At 45.7% G+C, this 7,756-nt stretch overlaps 1 pseudogene; it reads left to right on the top strand.

Annotated features, from left to right (window-relative positions):
• The first annotated feature begins 3,282 nt into the window (after positions 1–3,282).
• Positions 3,283–4,167, top strand: LOC101569262 (annotated as a pseudogene).
• The last annotated feature ends 3,589 nt before the right edge of the window (positions 4,168–7,756 follow it).

Genomic DNA, 7,756 nt, shown 5'->3' with positions numbered 1-7,756 from the left:
CCTACCCAGTCTGGGATGAGGTATATGTAAGTGTAGGAGACAGGAAAACATGGATGAAAGAGGCAGAAATTCCAAAATCTACTACAACACTGGGACTGCACTGTCAAGGGCAGTCTGTGGTCATCATGCGGTCATCAGTGACCTTATTTTTATACATATCCATTATGAAGACATCATCTTGCTCCTTACATGGAATTTCTCTTTCTTCTTTTTGGTTGACATATGGACAAATTTTTAGAATGTCCAAAATGAATGGGGCTTTGAAAAGTTTATATACCTTTTTGTCTTTAGACAAATTCTAAGTCAGCATGTAAAATCCACAAAACTGGGGCAGATGCCATTGAATGAGGATAGGAGTGGGGAAGGAACGAGCCCATGCTACTTGGTTCCCTTTGCTTATGGTATCTCCTGACTTTCCTTGAAGTCTTAGGAAGCACTTTTCAAGACATATCCTAGGGCCGGCCAAATAGCTCAGGGAATTAAAGAACCTTCTTAGGCCTATGCAGGGGCCTGAGGTTTGATCCCCAGGCCTGCTATAACAACAAACATAATAACTTACACAGGATAGTGGGGTTCTTTATCACACAAAACTCAGAAGAGCTGGGTCCACAGCAATCTTTCTGCATACCACTTCCAGGCCTTTTCTCCACATCCTCAAGGTCAGAGATGGTGGCATTTGACTCCAGTGAGCTAGTAGAAGAAATGATAAAAAAGAAAAAAAAAAGGTTCCAGGAAGGCTCTGGGAACCTCCACTGAAGTCTCATTGGCCGTGATTAATCACATGGCCAAATACAATTGCATAGGTCACTAGGAAATGTAGTTTGTCTTCTAGATGGCCGTGAGCTCAGCTAAAAGTTCTATGGCTGTCAGAGTAAGAAATGAGTGGTCATTGCCCTACTAGTTCAATCGTCCACTTTGTTTGCTTAGAGACAGGATCTTGCTATGTAGTTCAGACTGGCCTTGAGCTCATAGCAATCCTGTAGCCTCAACCTCCTGACTACTAGGATTACAGTAGGGTGGGGGGGTCTGGCTTGCACTTTCACCTTATAAATGGCTAAAACAAGATATCATGGTGATGATAGGATCCCATCCCAAGTTAGACAAAAATTAAAATATTTGTCCTAATGAACAAAAATGTGTCAACCAACATTTACAATATGATGCATAGTAAATGATGAAAGCTAAGTATAAAATAGGATAAGAGCAGTGACACAGAATATCCAAATCTATCTATTGTGACAATAAAGAGGTCACCAAGAGATTTTGTCAGCTGAGGGTATATTGGTGAAAAGATGTCTGCTGAGTGGAAAGGATGTGGACAGTAACCCAGGAAGAGGCAACCACAGGAGCAAAGTCCCAGAGGCAGGACAAAGTGCCATTTTTGAAAGCTAAAAAGAGATCCAATGTGACCAGAACATAATAGGAAAAGAGGTACAAGCTTAATTTCATATGTCAACTTAGAAGGTATTTCCAGATAAGATTAACATTTAAATTGGTGAACTTTCAATAAATTGAATTGCCTTCTTCTATGTGGATGGGCCTCATCATCAAAGTCATGAATAGAAGAAGACCAGTTTCCTAAGCAAGAGGGAAATCTCCAACAATTGCCTTCAAACTTTACCTGCATCATTGATTTTCTTAGGTCTCCTGGCTGCCAGCCTACACTATAAATTTTGAATAACAGTATAAGTCAATTCATTACAATAAATCTCAATTAGATAGATAGATAGATAGATAGATAGATAGATAGATAGATAGATAGATGATAGATGATAGAAGATAGATAGATAGATAGATAGATAGATAGATAGATAGATAGATAGATAGATAGATAGATAGGAGACAGTCAGATAGATATTCTATTGGTTCTGCTTCTTTGGGAACCCTGAATAATGCAAGGTTGAACTATATAAAACTGATGGAAACAAAATCATGAATAGCCTAGGGGCCATTCAAAGTCACTCTGATTTATTCTGTAGAAAATTAAGAGTCTCTGAGCATGAGAGGAGGGGGGGTCTGACTTGCATGTTTAACCACACTTGAAGGATGTGGTGGAGATGAGGCAGACAACATGCACTGTGGATAAACACTGTTCTAGGGTGTCTTAGAAGTATCCAGGCCAGTGGCAGGGAGACACGATAAGGTAACTTGTGCAAATACTGGAAAGGGAGCAGAAGCAAGGAGGTCTCCGGGTCTTGGGCCTGGACAACTCTGTAAGCACAGGGACTGACTCTTTTTCGCCCATGTCTGCATTTCTAGCATTAGCATGGTGACTGGCACTAGGTCTGTATACTTCTATGTTGAGTTATGAACAACAGATACAAAAAAAGAATACCAGATACAAAGAAAGGTAGAGCTTGAAACGTAAGGTTATAGATTCATAATAATATTGCTAGCAAGAGGGTCCTTACTTCAATTCCAATACTTGTTAAATGAATGAATGGTCCAGCCAGTTAGACAAAGCTCTACTCCCTGGAGCAGCCCAGTACTCACTACCACCAGGTGAGGCACGCAGACCAGTGAAGCATTTTCAACAAGAGCAGAGGTGAAGAGTGACACTCAGCTTTTAGTTAGTGCTGCATTCTGACCCCTCCTTCTAAACATCCTCCCTTGGCTAAGGAACATATGAAATCCCACTCTTTAGGGCTTAACATCCATAAGCCTTAAGTTCTAGTGTTATAGTTTGTGTCTAGTTGTCCCCCAAAGCCTCGTTCAGTCATGGGATAGCTTCTAGAGTTTGTGATTACTTCATGATCCAGTGCTGGGATTATGGGTGTGAGTGCTGCACCCACCCTGGGCCAGATAGCCTGAATGCAATGTGACAAAGGCAGAGCCTTGCTCTCTGCTCCGGCTCCTGCCTTGTTGCTCTTTCTGTCTGGCTCTTTTCTTCTACCTCGAGCTGCTGCCCTCTGCCATGTGCCACTCTGCCTTGGAGCCAGCCAAGTATAGACTGAAACCTTCACAAATTGTGAGCTAAATAAATTTTTCCTTCCTTAATTTTAGGTGTCAGGTATTTTATCCCAGCAATGAGAGAACAGTAACTGAGATACACAGTGTAAAAAAAATGTACAAAAGCTAGATCCCTCTCTAAGCCATTCTAAATTACTTAACCCAACTGTTGTGGCTCGGCAGAGAGCAGGAAGAGATTAGGAGTGACAAGGCAGGAGGAGAATGTATTTAAGAGGGGAAGAGAGAAATGCAGGGTGGCTTTTCTGTGCTCCCCAGCAGGGTCATACAGGCGTTGTTCTTGATTCCCATGGTAACTTAAAGGGAAACTTCACAATGTCCGGAGCCCTTGATGTCCTGCAAATGGAGGAGGACATCCTCAAGTTCCTCGCTGCAGGAACCCACTTAGGTGGCACAAACCTGGATTTCCAGATGGAGCAGTATAGCTATAAAAGGAAAAGGGATGGAATCTACATCATAAATCTGAAGCGGACTTGGGAGAAGCTTCTCCTGGCAGCTCAAGCCATAGTGGCCATTGAAAACCCTGCTGATGTCAGTATCATATCCTCCAGGAGCACTGGCCAGCGGGCTGTGCTGAAGTTTGCTGCTGCCACTGGAGCTACTCCTATCGCTGGCCACTTTACTCCTGGAACCTTCACTAACCAGATCCAGGGAGCCTTCCGAGAGCCACGTCTTCTGGTGACTACTGAACCCAGGGCTGACCACCAGCCCTTAATGGAGGCATCTTATGTCAATCTGCCAACCATTGCTCTGTGCAACACAGATTCTCCTCTGCGCTGTGTGGACATTGCCATGCCGTGCAACAATAAAGGAGCTCACTCTGTGGGTCTGATGTGGTAGATGCTGGCCCAGGAGGTGCTGCGCATGCGTGGCACCATCTCCCGTGAACACCCATGGGAAGTCATGCCTGATCTCTACTTCTACTGGGATCCTGAAGAAATTGAAAAAGAAGAGCAGGCTGCTGCTGAAAAGGCTGTGACCAAGGAAGAATTTCAGGGAGAATGGACTGCCTCAGCTCTGGAGTTCACTGCTGCTCAGCCTGAGGTCGCAGACTGGTCCAAAGGCGTGCAGGTGCCCTCTGTGCCCATTCAGCAGTTTCCTACTGAAGACTGGAGTGCTCAGCCGGCCAGAGAAGATTGGTCTGCAGGCCCCACCGCGCAGGCCACTGAGTGGGCAGGAACCACCACCGAGTGGTCTTGAACTGATCGGCCGACACTTCAGCAAAATGGGAATGAGGCTGATGAAAAATAAAACAATTCTAAGAAAGAAAAGAAACGCAGGGTGGGAGTCCCCAAACCCAACAACACACCTTGACAGTTGTGCCAATAAGCCATTCTTGCAGAGAGAAAAGCTACTCAGGGAGTGGCAGCTGGAGTGCCTCAAAATCTTTGTGGCCCCCTTGAAGGGAACCCAAGTACTAAGGATAGAAAGATTAAATCCAGTGACTTTCCTGCTGCCAGGCTCTTACTGTTGACTTTCAGGGACATTTTTATACCACGTTTTAAATATATTTCTGCCCAGAAAACGTGTTTGACAAGCTCAGGAAGACCTAATGGAAAACAGCAGCTAATACTGCCAGTCAGCAAAGCTTGTCAACCCAGGTGCCATCATCTCTCACCTCCTCTTTCATTTTTATAGAAATGGCTCAGAAACAGAGAAGAGAAATTTCAAAAGCCAAACAAAAATCAATACAGTGGGATATAACCCAGCTTAATACAAAAACCAGGGAGGGCTTCTCTGTCTTGTGCCTCAACAGCGCCATCAATCACACTCCGGGGATGGATTTGGGAGGCCACCTTTGCTCAGAAGCTGGCAGGACCCATCTTAGTTAAAATGCCTGAAGAGAGTGGGGTTGAGCCGGAGGCAGGGTAGGAGGGGGGATTCACAGTCCCCCACTCTCACTGGCCTATCTCTGACCCTGCAGTCTCCAGGCCGACAGCAGACAGTGATGACAGTGGAAGCCAGCAGAGAGCACAAAGTTAGGTTGGCAAGAGAGATAAAATGGAGAGTGCCCTTTAGCCCTAGAGGAGCCTGCCCATGCGTTGAGGCTCACATCGGTGGCCCACATCCATAGGACCACTGGTCCAAGATCAACAACTACCAGATTCAAGCAGCCGGTTCTAACCAGGAGTGATCAAAGCATCCTGGAGGCAGCCCGTCCCTCAGACAGGCACAGTGGGAACAGCCCTGGCTCACTCTTCCCAGTCTGCATCCCACCTCCTGCTCTGAGAACTCCACAGAGCTCGATCAGGGGCCTCCATAAGGCCTGGCTATAACAAATTAAGGACAAGCATCTCTTCCATCTCGGTCTCCCTTTTCAGCTCTGCTGCCTCTTCCTCAACTCTGAATCTGCATCAGGGGCCTCCTTTACCCGCTCCCTAGTCTTCTCTTCTAAACAAACACTAGCCATTACATGTGATTATACATCTGTAAAGAAAATTGTCCATTTGTCTGTCTCATCCCAAACTATGCCCAGCACCAGCCCTGAGGGAAACATGTGACATGAACAGAAGCCTTTGGAATGTGAGGTCATCCTCTGCACCTGCCCCCACATGGTTCCACCTAGAATGGCTTCTCCCTCTGGATCACTCTGTTTTCAAAACTGCTACCTTCTCCAGGAAAAGCCCAAGCTCCTCACTCTGCACTAACATTCCTTTTTTCTTCTCTTCTAGAGAATTTGGAGGTTAACAAATCCCAGAGATTCTTTAGACAACCCAAGGGCTGCAGAGGAAATCACAGAACCTGGACATGGAGTGGACCTTTAGAATCATTCTATCTCTGGGGATCTATAAAAATAAATGCCAAGACCCAGGACCTTGTGAATGATTATGTCAAATCATGAGGGTGGAGGGAGGTGAGAGGGTCAGATGTTGGCATTTTTATAACAAAGCATATGATGGGCCTGTGAATCCCATCCAACTCTTCCAGGAAGGTTTATTGGGCAGGTTCTACCCTGAGTAGTTCTATAAGGCACCACTTACCTATCATCCAAGACTGAGGGAGTGGAGGGGCTGTGCAGTACACATTTTAGCTAAGGAGATCCCTGATTTTATCAGGATGATTTGGTAAAGATCACACAGCAGTTAATGTTAGAGCTTTGTTGGGAACCCAGGCTTCCCAGCTCCTCATTCAGGGGAATCTGCAGTCTTCCACAGTTCACTCAAAATCAGGCTCCTAGAGCTGGGGAGATAGCTTGGTGGTCTGAGCGCCTGCCTGGAAAGCATAAGGACCAGGTTCAATCCCCAGTGCCACATGCTGGGCGGGCCCCAGAAGTCTGACCGGCCACTGAAACCAGGCATGGTGGTGCACACCTGTAATTCCAGAGCAGGGGAGGCTGAGACAAGAGGATCGATACAGGTCCAAGCTGTGTAGAGAGATGCTGTACCAAATACATTTTTAAAAAATGAGGCCCCTGCTTGTTCTTACTAGGAACAGACTCTTGAGCACCACTTCAGGCCTCCCACATCAGCTTCTGGATTCTGCTAAGGTCTGCAGACTAATCAAGGACACGGCACCAAGAGGGAAGCCACACGCATCACACCACAACCACAGGAGAGCTTTCCAGCGGCTGGGTCATCCTAGAGAACTTCTACTTTTCATGCCTCTGCCTTGCACATAGTAGGCAATCAATATGTGCATCCTGATTGATTGATTGAAAATTTTATGGTGTGCATTAGATGAAGGCCTCCTGAGTGCTGCTGCATTGGAAATGACTGACTTTGCAAGTTCCTGTAATCAGCAATTACTGAAACAGGGGAATCCCTCCTCACCACACCGGAGGTAGCCTTTGCACTGCAGAGGCAGTGACGCTACTAATGAGGTAAGGTCTTGCTGAGCACACCAGCATCGGGGATGAACTCATCTACACCCTGGTCCTTTCATAAATAATACCCAATTACCTTACCAGCCTCACTTGGATGATGACTTTGGGTGATGACCTCTCTTTTGCCTCAGGAAAAAAAAATATTAGTAAATAAAAATAAAAAGAAGAGAGAACATGCAGATTCTTCATGTTTAGAATGTCTTCTGATCCAAGTTCCTAATTAAGATGAACCCACTGGCTGAAAGCCAAAGTAAGTCAGAGACACCCTCACCTTCCGAGCTTTTCTCTCCCCTCCCACTGGCCCCGTTTACAGATAGGGTATTGAATGAGTTTACATCACTCTGCAATCAATGGCCAGATGGCCATTCAGGTATCTTCACGTTTATCACTTAATAAGATGTTCCCCTTCTTGTTTATCCCTTCTGCAACCCTCACGGGGTCAGTGCTGTCCTTTGGCTCCAAAATGTGTGCTCATCCAGGCAACTGAACTCTCACTGTGACATAAACTCCAGCCCCATTCAATTGGCTGCCTTGATCTGCAGCAGATCTGATTCGGATTATGAACTTATCAAGTTCTGTTGCCTCAAACTTCTGGCAGAACACTAAACAAGATTGATGGGCAGGAAGTAGTCTGTGGAAATACAGTCTAGCTGTTTCTGTAATTTAATGATTCTGAGGGGAGAGTTATGGGCCCTCACCCCCAAAATTTATGCACTGCAAATTTTCATGCTGTATCAAGGGTTCATAGGCCTCATAAAAGCCAGTTTCTCCATATACTGAACACGGAGTTTAAATGTCATTCCTTTGAAAGCCCTGAGAATGTACAACCATGTACCTTTCTCCTGATAAAGAGCACCCCATGATAATAACACCCCAAGGAGTAGGATTTTCTGCCGAGTTCCGGGATCCCCCAGACCCAGTCCTAGCCCAGGTCCGGTGAGTGTGCAGAGAGTTTCCTGCTACCCT

This window comes from Octodon degus, unplaced genomic scaffold (assembly GCF_000260255.1).
Source record: "Octodon degus isolate 3935 unplaced genomic scaffold, OctDeg1.0 scaffold00003, whole genome shotgun sequence".
In the NCBI taxonomy this organism is placed as follows: Eukaryota; Metazoa; Chordata; class Mammalia; order Rodentia; family Octodontidae; genus Octodon; species Octodon degus.
This window is presented reverse-complemented; position numbering and strand designations above follow the sequence as displayed.